The 16,427-nt window shown below is 41.6% G+C and overlaps 2 protein-coding genes and 1 pseudogene across 4 annotated transcripts in view; all 3 read left to right on the top strand.

Annotated features, from left to right (window-relative positions):
* Window positions 1–16,427, top strand: part of FABP3 (fatty acid binding protein 3) — a 263,378-nt gene that overhangs the window by 152,615 nt on the left and 94,336 nt on the right. The gene's annotated exons all lie outside the window — the stretch shown is intronic.
* Window positions 3,489–6,894, top strand: LOC126957571 (elongation factor 1-alpha 1-like; annotated as a pseudogene).
* Window positions 16,338–16,427, top strand: part of SNRNP40 (small nuclear ribonucleoprotein U5 subunit 40) — a 202,650-nt gene continuing 202,560 nt past the window's right edge. The window contains exon 1 of the mRNA XM_050795794.1: window positions 16,338–16,342. The gene's annotated coding sequence lies outside the window, so the exon portion shown is untranslated. The remainder of the gene's footprint in view (window positions 16,343–16,427) is intronic.

Below are 16,427 nucleotides of genomic sequence, written 5' to 3'. Positions count from 1 at the left end.
TCATTCCAGCACTCCAGCCTGGGCAATAGAGACCCTGTCCAAAAAAAAAAAAAAAAAAAAAAAAAAAAAAAAAAAAGACTTGGCACAGAATTCAGTAAATATTTGTAGGATAAATTAATAAATGGATGTCACAGCTAACATATGAGATCTGGGATTTAGATCAGCTCCCATCTGACTTCACATCCTATAGGGATCCTGAACAGAAACATCAATGAGGCAGAATTGAGGGCTCAGAAACAAAGCTGATAGCAAAGACTGGAACATGTCACCAATCACCAAAGAAGGTGAAAGGGACAGAGAAGTGGTGCTGGGACAACAGGTAAACAGTTTGGAAAGTAAAGTCTGTTTGGAACCTCACTTAACAGAATAAAGGTGAAATGGTTTAAAAAATTAAATAAATAAATGTATATATGATCATATGATTCCGTTTATATAAAATATCCAGAACACACAAATCCACACAGATAGAGAATAGATCTGTGGTTGCCTATGGCTGGGGAAAGGGGAGAGAGGAATGGGGAGGGCCTGCTAATGGGGACAGGGTTTCCTTTTGCGTTGGTAAAAATAGTCTGCAATTAGATAGAGATGATGGTTGCTCAACTTGGCAAACATGCTAAAAACCACTGAATCGTATGCTTTGAAAGGTCAAATTTTATGGTATATGAATCATATCTCAACAAAGTTGTTTAAAAAACACAGATTATCCAATCTCTGCATCCATCCAGGGAGGTCCAGGATCACCAGTTATTCTCTTATTAAAAAGTTAAATATATATATTTATATAAAAATATATATGTATTATATATAATATATATAAAACATTATTTTATATATATATATATATATATTTTTTTTTTTTTTTTCTTTTGAGACAGAGTCTTGCTCAGTCGCCCAGGCTGGAGTGCAATGGCATGATCTCGGCTCACCATAACCTCCGCCTCCTGGGTTCAAGCGATTCTCCTGTCTCAGCCTCCTGAGTACCTGGGATTATAGGCACCCGCCACCACACCCAGCTAATTTTTTGTATTTTAGTAGAGACAGGGTTTCACCGTATTGCCCAGGCTGATCTCGAACTCCTGAGCTCAGGCAATCTACCTACCTCCGCCTCCTGAAGGGCTAGGATTCCAGGCGTGAGCCACTGCACCAGGCCAAAAAGTTAAACATATATATTTTTAAACAAGCCTTTAAAAAATCTTTTAAAAATCAGCCGGGCGCAGTGGCACATGCCTGTAATCCCAGCACCTTGGGAAGCCGAGGAGGGCAGATCACTTGAGGCCAGGAGTTTGAGACCAGCCTGTCCAACATGGCGAAATCCCATCTCTACTAAAAATACAAAAAATTAGCCAGGCATGGTGGCACACGCCTATAGTCCCAACTACTCGAGGAGCTAAGGCAGAAGAATTGCTTGAACCCAGGGAACAGAGGTGGCAGTGAGCAGAGATCACGCCACCACATTCCAGCCTGGGTGACAGAACAAGACATTGTCTCAAAGAAAACAAAAATCTTTAAAAAAGAGAATTGACGGCTGGGCGCGGTGGCTTATGCCTGTAATTCCACCACTTTGGGAGGCCAAGGTGAGTGGATCACATTGTCAGGAGATTGAGACCATCCTGCTAACACAGTGAAACCCCGTCTCTACTAAAAATACAAAAAATTAACCGGGCATAGTGGCACGTGCCTGTAGTCCCAGCTACTCGGGAGGCTGAGGCTGGAGAATTGCTTAAACCCAGGAGGCGGAGGTTGCAGTGAGCCAAGATCCCGCCACTGCACTCCAGCCTGGGTGACAGAGCAATACTCCGTCTCAAAAAAAGAGAGAATCTACTAAAGTATATTTAAAAGAGTTACTTTCTAAGCTTGGATGTGACACAAGAGATCACACTTGTGAAAGATCAACAGGCTTGGGGGCACCTGATTTATAATTTGTGTATATTCATAAATATAAACCTCAGCTCTTCCTGGGAGTTAAAACACCTGGGGATTAACTAACAGGATAGTGTGGCCTGAATAAGTCATTCAGGTTTTTGTTCCCTTGACTATAAAACCTTAATAAGTAATTTAATGCAGTGATTATGTTCTTCTTCTGAATCCCAGCTTCTAATAAAATTTTGTCACCTTTCCTGATCCTCCATTTCCTTATCTGAAAAATGGAATTAATATATTAGTATTTGATACCAGCATTGTTTTGAGGATTAAATGAGATAATCTAAGTAAACATCTTAGCTTAACCCCTGTTAATTGAAATCCCTGGGGTTAGAGGACTGTTCCTGGCCTCTGATACACACGTTAGCAGGAAGTTCTTAGCAAATGGCTCTGACAGCTGTCTTTCTCAGAGGGCTGTGACCAGCCTGTGCAGAGCTCTGGTGGGTAGCTTTCAGCTCAGTCTTCCTGATTATATTTTCATTTCTTCTGGAACATCACTACAAACAAAGCAACAAGTTTGATCCTATGAACTAAGCATGGAGTTGGAATTCAAGGGTGACTAGCCAACAATGGGGGTTAGACCCTTTAGACCCTGGGATGGCCATGCGAATAAAGTAAAAAATACTTCAGTTTCTCTTTAACTATGCTATTAAAGGTCTTCTTTATGTGCAATATCTGAAGCTTCACCTTAAGGGAGATATTTCACATAAAGAAGATGCCAATATTATTTTGCCTTAAATGTATAAAAACTATCATCTGTTTTGTAGCAAGAATCAGAAGAAAGATAAACCAAGCCCAAGAAAGATAAACCAAGACAGCAAACATTCTGGCAATAATAAGGTCTATTATACTCCTCCCCCTTGAAATGGGATATGGCCATGTGGCTTGCTTTGGCTGATGAAATGTGAGTAAAGTGATGTTACCGCCAGTAGGAAGCTTTAAGAGCCAGTGTTAATTCACCACACACTCTGTCCCTTTGCAGAAGCAGTCAGCAGCCGGTGGCTACTCTATCAGCCTGGTTCCTAGAGTGAGGATAGCATAGAGCAGGGCCCCCAGCTCTCCCTTCATAGGGATATAGTTTGAGGCAATCACAACCTTATAAGTTTAAGTACTGAAATATGAGGGTTGTTTGTTACTGCAGCATCAGTTAACCCATTCAGCTCAATACATGCCTCCTTTGGAAAAGTTCACTTTACTTACAGAGGACAGTGGGAGGTGATCAGAACTAGACCCAGTAGCCAGGCATGGTGGCGCACACCTGTAATCCCAGCTACTCTGGAGGATGAGGCAGGAGAATCACTTGAACCTGGGAGGTGGAGACTGCAGTGAGCCAAGGTCGCGCGACTACACTCCAGCCTGGGAAATAGAGCAAGACTCCATCTCGAAAAAAATAAATAAATAAAATAACTGGACCCAGGCATTTGTCAGTCAGGAAGCTGCCTGAAGCACTGAGTTTTAAGGAGGATTAAAGCATCATAGGGTGGGGAAAATCTTCAGGACATTATTCTGGGCAAAAATTTCTTGAGCAATACCCCACAAGCCCAGGCAACCAAAGCAAAAATGGGCAAATGGGAAAACAGGTTAAAAAGCTTCTGCACAGCAAAGGATACAATCAGCAAGGTGCAGAGACAACCCACAGAATGGGAAAAATATTTACAAACTATGCATCTGACAAGAGATTAATAACCAGAATACATAAGGATCTCAAACAACTCTATAGGAAAAAAAAATCAAATCTAGTCAAAAAGGGCGAAAGATCTGAGTAGACATTTCTCAAAAGATGACATACAAATGGCAAACAGACATATGAAAAGGTGCTCAACGTCACTGGTCATCAGAGAAATGCAAATCAAAACTACAATGAGATATCCTCTCACCCCAGTTAAGATGGCTTATATCCAAAAGACAGGCAACAACAAATGCTGACACGGATGTAGAGAAAAGAGAGCCCTGGTACACTGTTGGTGGGAATGTAAACTTATGCAATTACTATGAAGAACAGTTTGGAGGTTCCTCAAAAAACTAAAAATTGAGCTATCACGATCCAGCAATCCCACTGTGGGATATATACCCAAAAGAAAGGAAGTCAGTATATTATTGTATAGCTATCTGCACTCCCACGTTTATTGCAGCATTGTTCACAACAGCCAAGATTTGGAAACAACCTAAGTGTCCAACAGATGAAAGGAAAAAGAAAATGTGGTACATATACACAATGGAGTACTATTTAGCCATAAAAAAGAATGAGATTGTGTCATTTGCAACAACATAGATGGAACTGAAGATCATTATGTTAAGTGAAATAAGCTAGGCACAGAAAGACAAACTCCTCATGTTCTCACTTATTTGTGAGATCTAAACAAAAATAAAAAACAATTGAACTCATGGACATAGAGAGTAAAAGGATGGTTACCAGAGACTGATAAGGGTAATGGAGGACTGGCGGGGGAGGTGGGTATGGTTGATGGGTATAAAAAAATAGTTAGACAAACAACCCCATCAAAAAGTGGGCAAAGGATATGAATGGACGCTTCTCAAAAGAAGACATCTATGCGGCCAAGAAACATGAATAAAAGCTCAACATCACTGATTGTTAGAGAAATGCAAATCAAAACCACAACGAGATACCATCTCACACCAGTCAGAATGGCAATTATTAAAAAGTCAAGAAACAACAGATGCTAGTGAGGCTGTGGAGAAATAGGAATGCTTGTACACTGTTGGTGGGAACGTAAGTTAGTTCAAACATTGAGGAAGATGAATGAGGGGCAAAGTCACATCTTACATGGCGGCAGGCAAGACAGCATGTGCAGGGTAATGCCCCTTTATAAAAACATCAGGTCTCATGAGACTTATTTACTATCATGAGAACAGCATAGGAAAGACCCGCCCCCATGATTCAATTACCTCCCACTGGATCCCTCCCGTGACACGTGGGAATTATGGAATCTATAATTCAAGATGACATTTGGGTGGGGATACAGCCAAACCATATCATAAAGGAAACATTGAAAAGTCACTTGGAGGTAGAGTGGGTCCCTTGAGGGCCTACTTGAGTGATGGCAATGCAGGCTTTCACTCTACTAAATGGGATGTGCAAGGGTGGAGGGGAGCTGGACTGTTCTGAACAGGGGAGGAAGGGCTTCCAGGAACCCCAGAGAAGGCAGAGAACAAGAACACCTAGTGTCACAAATAGTCTCCATGCACTAGATATGTAGAGAACAATAATAAAAGGAAAAAATAAAGACAAAGATCTGCTTCTGAAGTTTTCTCTAAAAGTTTCCTTCAGTTCTAGCCCCATGGAGAGGCTGAAAATACCTGTCTAGCTTTCTTTATCTCAGTCCCACTATTTGAACTACTTGAAGCTTATGTTTATAAATTTCCTTTTAATAATGCCATTATTTATTCTTTTGTTATAAGTCATTTCAGAGGTGAACTCTAGTCTTCTAGAGGCTTCAGAAACACACAATATGCATTACCTCGGTGTTGTAAAGCCCTACCCACCTGAAACCACTCAAGAATGTCAGAGAAGAACTTTCTTGCAATGGGTGTACTGCCAGAACACAGGTATCATGAAAACCACTCCTAAAAGCCAAAATGGGAAAGGAAGAAGATGCATGTCAACATTGTCATCATTGGACACACAGATTCAGGGAAGTCCACCACTACTGGCCATCTGATCTCCAAATGTGGCAGAGTTGATAAAAGAACGGTAGAAAAACTTATGTCTTCTCTTGGTCACAGAGGAGGCTGCTGAGATGGAAAAAGGCTCCTTAAAGTAAGCCTGGGTCTTGGACACACTGAAAGCTAAGCAAGAGTGTGATGTCACCATCTCTCCATGGAAAGTTGAGACCAGCGAGTCTACGTGACTACCATTGATGCCCCAAGAGACACAGACTTTATCAAAAATGTCATTACAGGCACATCTTAGGCTGACTGTGCTGTCCTGATTGTTGCTGCCGGTGTTGGTGAATTTGAAGCTGGTGTCTCCAAGAATGAGCAGACTCATGAGTGTGCCCTTCTAACTTACACCCTGGGTGTGAAACAACTAATTGTTGGTGTTAAAACGGATTCCATTGAGCCACCCTACAGTCAGAAAAGACACAAGGAAGTCATTAAGAAAATCAGCACTCACATTAAGAAAATTGACTACAACCCCTATCCCCTAAGTAGTAGCATTTGCGTCAATTTCTGTTTGGAACAGTGAGAGCATGCTGGTGCCAAGGGTTCAGATGCCTGGGTTAAAGGGATGGAAAGTCACCCGTAATGATGGCAATGGCAGTGGAACCATGCTGCCTGAAGCTCTGAATTACATCCTGCCACCAGCTCGTCCTACTGACAAGTCCTTGTGTCTGCCTCTCCAGGATGTCTACAGCATTGGTGGTATCGATACCATCCCTAAGGGCTGAGCAGAGGCTGGTGTTCTCAAGCCTGGCACAGTAGTCACCTTTGCTCCAGTCAACAATTGGTTACAATTGAAGGAAAGTTTGTTGAAATGCATCATGAAGCTTTGAGTGAAGCTCTTCCTGAGGACAATGTGGGCTTCAATGTCAAGAATGTGTCTGTCAAAGATGTTCATTGTGGCAATGTTGCTGGTGACAGCATAAATGATCCACCTGTGGAAGCAGTTGACTTCACTGCTCAGGTGATTATCCTGAACCACTCAGGCCAGATCAGTACTGATTGTGGCCCTGTTCTGAATTGTCAGACAGCTCACATTGCTTTTAAGTTTGCTGGACTGAAGAAGACTGATTGCTGTTCTGGTAAGAAGCTGGAAGATTTAAATTCTTAAAATCAGGTGATGCTTCCACCATGGATATGGTTTCTAGCAACTCCATGTGTGTTGAAAGCTTTTCTGACCAGCTCCCCTGAGTCCTTTTGCTGTTTGTTGGTTTCATCAAAGCAGTGGACAAGAAGGGTGCTGGAGCTGGCAAGGTCACCAAGTCTACCCAGAAAGCTTGGAAGGCTAAATGAACATTATCCCTAGTACCTGCCACCCCAGCCTTAATCAGTCATGGAAGAACTGTCTAGAACTGTTTGTTTCAATTGGCCATTTAAGTTTAATAGTACAAGACTAGTTAATGATAATAATGCATCATAAAAGATTCAGAAGGAAAGCAGAATATTTTGTGAATCGTTCTTGTTTTGTATTCGTGTGACAATTTTCAGTAATCAGATGTTTTTGTTTTGGTTTTGGTTTTTTGTTTTGTTCTGTTTTTTGTTTTTTGAGACACAGTTTCACTCTGTTGCCCAGGCTGGAGTACAGTGGCACCATCTCGGCTCACTGCAACCTCCGCCTCCTGGGTTCAAGCAATTCTCCCACCTCAACCTTCTGAGTACCTGGAATTACAGGCACGCCGCTGCACCTGGCAAGTCATTAGTTTTCAAAATCAGTAATTTTTGATGGAGACAACCTGACCAAAAATCTGTCACAGAATTTCGAGACTCATTAAGACAAAGTTTAATGAGAAACCTGTGTCTTATTTTGGTCAACACTGAAACTTTTATAGAAGTGCTTAGGCAAAAGACTTCATAATCTATTTCTGGTGTTGAGCAGCTGTGAAACCTTATGAGAATATAATTCTGAGTTACCATTTTTTTTCTGGGTTAATTTGAGGATTTTTCCCCCCACCTATTTATTTATTTTTTATTTTTTATTTTTTTGAGACGGAATCTTGCTCTGTTATCCAGGCTGGAGTGCAGTGGTGTGATTGCGGCTCACTGCAACCTCTGCCTGCAAGGTTCAAGCTATTCTTCTCCCTCAGGCTCCTGAGTAGCTGGGATTACAGGCGCACACCAACACGCCCCGCTAATTTTTGTATTTTTAGTAGAAACGGGGTTTTACCATGTTGGCCAAGCTGGTCTCAAACTCCTGACCTCAGGTGATCCGCCCACCTCGACTTCCCAAAGTGCTGGAGTTACAGGCATGAGCCACCATGCCCAGCCTCCACCTATTTCTAAGCAGGAGGAATCTTGCTTCAGGTACCTAGTGAAAAGCTACGGAAGGGCTCTGTTGAATTGTGTATTAGTTCGTTGTTATATTGCTATAAAGATTTACAAACAAAGGAGGTTTAATTGACTCACAGTTCCGCATGGCTGAGAAGGCCTCAGGAAACTTACAATCATGGTAGAAGGGGAAGCAGGCACCTTCTTTACAAGACCTCAGGAGAGAGTGTGAGCAGAGAGGAAAGAGCCCCTTATGAAACCATCAGATCTCGTGCAAACTCACTCACTATCATGAGAACGCATGAGGGAACTGCTTCCATGATCCAATCACCTCCCTCTCTCGACACAGATTACAATTGAAGATGAGATTTGGGTGGGAACACAGAGCCAAGCCATATTAGATTGCAACACTGTTGGTTAGTACAGAAATGCAGCATGCTTTTGTTTACCTGTGATTTACTTTAGAAGGCCAAATCCTGTGATACTAAAGGCCATGTGTTACATATAAAATTTCGTGTATTTACATCAATATTGAGTAAATTTGTTGAAATCTCAAAAAAAGGAAATGACAGAAAAGAGAGCCAATATTCAAAATTATTTTTAAAATATTGTTATAATGTGATATCACATTATATGATATCAAATTCCACCTTGAAAATTTATGTGAAACTCTTTCTATAGTTTGTCATTTTCACAGTACTACTTGGATGTTATTTAAATATACAATTTTAAAGTCGCCTAGAGCCCTTCTCCTTTTTCTCTTTCAAGATTTCCACATTCTCCAGTAACAACTGTCCTTAGTGTTTTCATTGAAGAATCTCTCATTTTATTTTAGTTTTTGGTGTTGACCTGCTCTAACACCTCAAGGAAAAACCTTTTCTGAAGAAGAACTGTGTAACACAATTCTTACAATACAAAACATGTGATTTTAAAACACTTGCATTTCTAATAACATGAATTATTTGGAGTCATTTTGCATTGTCCTACTTGGGAACCCCCGCCCAGGGCACACAGAGGCGCCACATTCCACTTTGCCAAGGGGTAGTCATGTTTCAAGGTGAAGTTCATCGCCACCCATGGAGTATTTATTCTTGCCAAGGCTGTTCTGCTTAAATCAAATCAAGCTTACAGACATTTATCTCAGTTTGTAGAAGATACGGGAGATGAAGGAACATCAAGTGGAAATAATTAGACCAATTCAGAAAGTGGGATGTTATGCAATTTAACCCTCCCAGCCTCGTAGAAGCAAGCAGAAGGGGAAACCATTCAAGAGAATTCAGACACATGACTAATAACTACAATGTGTGGTTAGTGATTAGAGCATAGTTTGAAAACATCAGCTATACAAGACATTTGGGGGGAAATTGAGGAAATTTGCATTGGAATTTACATGACATTAGGGAATTGCTGTTACTTTTCTGGGGGGGATAATAACCATGTGGTTATGAAGGACAGCGTCCTTTTTTTAAAAGAGAAGCTTGCTGAAATAATTAGAGGTTGTGTGACAGGATGTCCTTACTCTGAAATGTTCTTTTTATTTATTTATTTGAGACAAAGTCTCCCCCGTCACCCAGGTTGGAGTGTAATGGTGCGATCTCAGCTCACTGCAACCTTCGCCTTCCGGGTTCAAGCGATTCTCCTGCTTCATCCTCCAGAGTAGCTGGGATTACAGGTACTCACCCCCACACCTGGCTAATTTTTAGTAGAGATGAGGTTTTGCCATGTTGGTGAGGCTGGTCTGGAACTCCTGACCTCACGTGATCCACCCACCTCGGCCTCCCAAAGTGCTGGAATTACAGGCATGAGCCACCACGCCCCAAATAATTCAGACCAGGCGCAGTGGCTCACACCTGTAATCCCAGCACTTTGGGAGGCTGAGGTGGGCGGATCACAAGGTCAGGAGATCGAGACCATCCTGGTGAAACCCCGTCACTACTGAAAATACAAAAAAAAATTAGCTGGGTGCGGTGGCGGGCGCCTGTAGTCCTAGCTACTCGGGAGGCTGAGGCACGAGAATGGCATGAACCCAGGAGGCGGAGCTTGCAGTGAGCCGAGATCATGCCACTGCACACCAGCCTGGGCGACAGAGCAAGATTCCATCTCAAAAAAAAAAAAAAAAAAAAAAATTCTGTTGATGGGTAGTGGTGATGGGTGCACAACAACATGAATGTACTTAATACCACCTAGTAATACACTCAAAAAGGGTTAAAATGGTAAATTTTATGTTATGTATATTTTACCACAGTAAAAAACAAAATACTTGTCCACTTGGGGCTGCTGGGCAGAGACAAGATCTTACTGAGGACAGCCTCTTGTGGACCAGTGACTTGCTGCCTCTGCCTGCCGGACTCTTGGGTTCTTCTTCCCCAACACCAGCCTCAGTTGTTGGTGACAGCAGAAAGGGATTGGGGGAGCCCCATTCCCCATGGATCAAGCCTAGCATGCCATCAAGAATCTGAGTTTGGTGGCTTCCCACCCCATGGTTCAAAATCTCTTGGGATCCCAGATCCAGCAAATCTAATTGCAAATGTTTTGGGGTCAACCAAACAGGGACTGACTCTCCCTCAGTACTAGACCTTACTTTGTTTTCAATTCCAGTGAACCAGAAATCATGAAGCACTTAGAGTCTTTTATTCCCTACCAATTACAATGCAAACTGCTACACACATTTTCTTGCTTTTGTCTGAGGGTGGGATCTGTCAGTTATCAGAGCTGATGTGTAGTCAGTCTGTTTGGCAGTAGGAGCCAACAGGGATTCATTAACCACCACCCATAGCCAACCCCCTACCCTGCAGCAACCAGGCAGCTGGGGAAGATGAGAGTATGGTCACCCCTTTTCATTGTTTCACTCAAGGTAGAAATTCAGGGTCTATGGGGACATTGCAAATTCCTTTAACCTGGACAGGGATACTGATGTGCAAGTTCCTAGAAAGCAGCATGGACATTAACAGAACATTAAGCCAAGCATGATGACTAAACCAAAGGGACTTGACGCAGAGCATTTCAACACCCAGCAGAAAGACATTAATTACCCAGCAGAAAGACATTTCAGCAAAGGGCCTGGAGACCACATGATTCTACTTCCTCATCATAGGTCTGCAACTGACTTCACAGATGGTGTGCAGCAGCCATTGCATGAGGTGCTTAAGAATAATCACAATGTTTTAATTCCATCTGCTTCCCCTGGGGAGAGAAATTCTTGACAGTGAAGCCACACAGTACAAGGCAGTCTAGATTATCTTTCCCATTTGCTTCTGACAATGTGAATGTTGACACTGAGTCCGCCATTCTCCAGGGCAAACATCTTTAGTTCGTTTCACAGATGGGTTGACCAAGGTCCAGACATTGTGGGTTGTGCCCAAGATCACAAGCTCAAATTCATGTGTGACGGACAGCAGAGTAAGGGTTGCCTCGGAATCTGATTAACACCCTGTGGCTACTCCCAACTAGGTGTGAAGGAATCTTCCCACTCTCAGTACCCAGTCCTGATTAGGGTTAGAGTGGCATTAGCGGTCCCATGGGCAGGAGTCCTTCCTTTATCCCTTATTCCCCACAGGAAAAATGTTTAATTGATGAGTATCATTGCCATACATGGGTTTGTATTTCTACCACCTATGTAGGTGTCCATAGACAAAGTATTATTTTGTAAAGGGGTGGCCTGCCCCTCCACACCTGTGGGTATATCACGTCAGGTGGTATGAGAGACTGAGAAAAGAAATAAGACACAGAGACAAAGTATAGAGAAACAACAGTGGGCCCAGGAGACTGGTACTCAGCATACCAAGGACCTGCACCGGCACCAGTCTCTGAGTTCCCTCAGTTTTTATTGATTATTATTTTCATTATCTCAGCAAGAGGAATGCGGTAGGAAAGCAGGGTGATAATAGGGAGAAGGTCAGCAAGAAAACATGTGAACAAAATAATCTATGTCATAATTAAGTTCAATGGGAGGTACTATGCCTGGATATACACGTAGGCCAGATTTATGTTTCTCTCCGCCCAAACATCTCAGTGGAGTAAAGAATAACAAAGGAGCATTGCTGCCAACATGTCTCGCCTCTCACCATAGGCAGTTTTTCTCCTGTCTCAGAATTGAACAAATGTACGATCGGGTTTTATACCGAGACATTCAGTTCCCAGGGGCAGGCAGGAGACAGTGGCCTTCCCCTATCTCAGCTGCAAGGGGCTTTCCTCTTTTACTAATCTACCTCAGCACAGACCCTTTACGGGTGTCAGGCTGGGGGATGGTCAGGTCTTTCTCATCCCACAAGGCCATATTTCAGACTACCATATGGGAAGAAACCTCGGACAGTACCCGGATTTCCAAGGAAGAGGTCCCTGCAGCTTTTCACAATGCATTGTGCACCTGGTTTATTGAGACTAGAGAATGGCGATGACTTTTACCAAGCATACTGCTTGTAAACATTTTGTTAACAAGGCATGTCCTGCACAGCCCTAGATCCCTTAAACCTTGATTCCATACAACACATGTTTCTGTAAGCACAAGGTTAGGGCAAAGTGACTGGGGCAAAGTTACAAATTAACAGCATCTCAGCAAAGCAATTTTTCAAGGTACAGGTCAAAATGGAATTTCTTATGTCTTCCCTTTCTACATAGACACAGTAACAGTCTGATCTTTCTTTCTTTTCCCTACAATTTTGTGTGTTTTTAAAAATTTAAAATAAATGGTATCATACCATATCATTTTGCAACCTGATTTTTTTTTCAGTTTTTAGTGTGTTTAAGTTTTATCCTTATTGGTTCATGTAACTCTACTTAAATTTATTTCAAATATTATAAAGTAGTCCACTGTTTGAATAAACCTCAGGTTATCTACCCATTCTTTTTTTGTATATTATATGTATCATACAGTGAATTCTTACAATAACATGAGCTAGAGAAAAGAAAATGTTATTAAGAAAATCACAAGGAAGAGAATATATATTTACTGTTTATTAAGAGGAAGTGGGGTCATCATAAATGCCTTCATCCTCATTGTGTTCATGCTGCATAGGCTGAAGAGGAGGAGGAAGAGGGAGAAAGAGAGAAGGGTTGGTATTTCCATCTCAGAGGTAGCAGAGGCAGCAGAAAAGTAACATATAAGTGAACCAACAGAGTTCAAACACAAACTCGTGTTGTTCAAAGGTCAATTTTTCTTCTTTTCTTGTATAATGTATTGGATGCAGTGTTCTAAAGATATCTTTTAGGTATAGTTGGTTTATAGTGTTGTTTAAGTCTTCTATTTCGTTGTTGGTCTTCTGCCAACATATTGTATTCATTATTGAAAGTATTCAACTGCTATTGTTGAATTGCCTATTTCTCCCTTCATTTGTCAGTTTTTACTTCACTTATTTTTGGGCTCTGTTGTTAAGTGCATATATGTTTATGATTGTTATATCTTCCTGGCACATTGACCCTTTTATGATTATAAAATGTCTCTCTTTAGTAACATTTTTTGTTTTCAAGTCTATTCTGTAATATTAGTAGAGCAACACCAGCTTTCTTGTGATTTCTGTTTGCATGATACATTTTTCCATTTTTTCACTTTCTTCTTCTTCTTCTCCTCCTCCTCTTCCTTCTCCTCTTCCTCCTCCTCCTTTTCTTCTTCTCCTTCTTCCTCTTCCTTTTCTCCTCCTTCCTCTTCCTCTTCTCCTCCTCCTCCATCATCGTCACTGTTGTCGTTTCACTATATCACCCAGGCTGGTCTCAAACTTCTGGGCTCAAGGAATTCTCCTGCCTCAGCCTCTAGAGTAGCTGGGACTACAAGTGCACACCACTGCACTCAGCTCAAATTACCCATCCTTAATTGAGTGCTGATTAGCTTTTTGGACTTTTTGCTATTATGAGCAGAGCTGCAATGTCTCCTTGTGCACATGGGTGAGTTGGGTGAGTTTTCTCCCCGATAAACATCTATCAGTGGAATTGCTGAATCATAGATGTGCTCATCTTAAAATTTCCCAGATAGTGCCACATTTCCTTTCAAAATAATAGCGCTAGATATATATGAATTCCTGTTTTCCCAGGAATCTTGCCAGCACAAAATGTCATTAGCCTTACTAATTTTTTTTTTTTTTAGTAGAGATGAGGTTTCACCGTATTGGCTGGTCTCAAACTGCTGACCTCGTGATCCACCTGCCTCAGCCTCCCAAAGTGCTGGGATTACAAGTGTGAGCCACAGCACCCTACTAGCCTTACTAATTTTTAAGGTTTCTATTTCCCTGTTTCTCTATATGTCATTCACTGTTGAAAATGTCATTCAAATTTCTCTATTGTTACCCATTTTGTCTATTTGATATCATTTACTGAGAGAGGCACATCTAAATTTCTCATTCAAATTGTAGATTTGCTGATTTCTCCTTGTGCATCTGTCAATTTTTGCTCTATATAATTTATCACCAGGGTAAGTGGAAGTTCACATGGATAAAATTCATGAACTCATGGATGCCCAGAGATCACAGAGAAGGCTGTATGACTAGGGAGATGAACTTTCCTGGTTTGCTCAAGACAGATGGGTTTCCTGAGATGTGGGACTTTCACTGCTAAAACAAGGGAAGTACAAATGACCAATTCTAACACTTTCATGAATGACCCACAGAAGTGGAATGTGGGAGAGGAATCCTGCTTTGGGGCCTCCCCAGCATCCATCCTCCATGTTGTCGTTTCTTCCCATACCAGAATTTTCCAGCCATTAGAAGTTGGATAACACTGATCTCACCTCTGGGTGGGCTGGTAATGAATGACTTATATTCTTGACCTACAGACCACTGGCAGAATTCAAGGAGGTGCATGAACTCATATAGGAAAGTAATTGCATCTTTATTTTCACCAGGGTCCCACTAAAATTTGTCATTTTCTTTGATTATGAATACAAGAAGCATCCACAGTCACATTAGCAGTATGACTAATTGTGACCCAGAGGAAATTATGGATATTCATATTACATGACAGTTGTTGCAGACATCTCAGAAGTAAGGTAATTATTACATTTGCTGCTGCATACAGGTGATCAAAGTCTTTTCATCTGATGCCTCTGCAGTGTTGCTAGCCAATATCAGACAATTCTTTGCCATGGGACAACGATGTCTCACATTCTCACACTGGTGACCCAGACATATTAATTGCTTTCGAGGATCCCCCATTCACATTAGTTTATCAATCAGTGGAAGGAGGTGAGTCAAAGAGCACTTCACAGTTTAACACTCTCATTAAAGCTTAGTAATAACCACCCTCACTGATGTGTCATTTTAAAATAAAATTAAAACTTTGACTTGCCTATATTTGTAATATACTGTCTCATTAAGTAATGTATTAATTCAAAAATGTATATTACTCTATTGGAAGTTTGTTTATTCATTATTTTGGTAGCTATATTTTAATATATTTTTTTTCCTCTGTGATTTTTTTCTGAGACAGAGTCCCTCTCTGTCATCCAGGCTGGAGTGCAGCGGCACAATCTCCATCACTGCAACCTTCACCTCCCGAGTTCAAGTGATTCTCCTGCCTCAGTCTCCCTAGTAGCTGGGACTACAGGTGTGTGCCACCATGCTTCGCTTATTTTTGTATTTGGGGTAGAGACAAGGTTTTGCCATATTGGCCAGGCTGGTCTTGAACTCCTGGCCTCAAGTGATTCGTCCATCTCGGCCTCCCAAAGTGCTGGGATTACAGGCATGAGCCACCATACCCAGCCTCCTCTGTGATTTTATACATTTTACTTTGTGCATTTAAAAACATTCTGAGGCCTGGTGTGGTGGCTTATGCCTGAAATCCCAATATTTTAAGAGGCCAAGATGGGAGGATCACTTGAGGCCAGAGGTTCAAGACCACCCTGGGAAATATAGTGAGAACCTAACTCTAATAATAATAATAATAACAACAACAATAATAAATTTTAATTTAATTTAATTCAAAAATAAAAACACTCTGAGAAGGGATCCTTGGGCTTCCCCAGGTGGCCAGAGGCCTATGGCACAGAAAAGATGAAGAACCACTGGCTCGCTCCAACCCCCAGTTTGTTTTATTTTTATTATTTTTATTTTATTATTTATTATTTTATTGTTTTGTTTATATTTCAAGCATTTTCACCTTTTAATATACTATATAGTCTTCATTTTAAAATTATCTGTGCATCTCTACTAGAAAATGAAATCAATGGAAACAGAAATTTTGGTCTGTTTTGTTCACTGCCATACTCCCTCAGACATGGGAAAATGATACGTCGGCATTTAAGAAGTACTTGTTGGTTTTCAAGAACATCATGGCGGACGGCAGGCAGGACCAGATTGCAGCTCCCACTTGGACAGACAGAACAGTGTGTGGAGACTTGCATCATGAACTTTTGCTCCAGAACTACTGCAGGAATAAACCAGAAAAGCTGAGATAACCCACAGACCCTCTGAAGGAAGCAGATTGCTCCTACGTGACCCGGGAGACACTTCAAATACTGACAGTGCACAAGTTGTGGAACTGGGAACGGGGGATCATCTGGCCCGAACACACACCCTCACTGGGGAACCGGAAGGTCTAGATAACGGGAGAAGCCTCCGACCTTACCCGGGGCTAAG

The sequence above is a fragment of the Macaca thibetana genome, chromosome 1 (assembly GCF_024542745.1).
Source record: "Macaca thibetana thibetana isolate TM-01 chromosome 1, ASM2454274v1, whole genome shotgun sequence".
Taxonomy (NCBI): domain Eukaryota; kingdom Metazoa; phylum Chordata; class Mammalia; order Primates; family Cercopithecidae; genus Macaca; species Macaca thibetana.
Note: the sequence above shows the minus strand (reverse complement) of the source record. Positions and strands in the feature narration are given on the sequence as shown.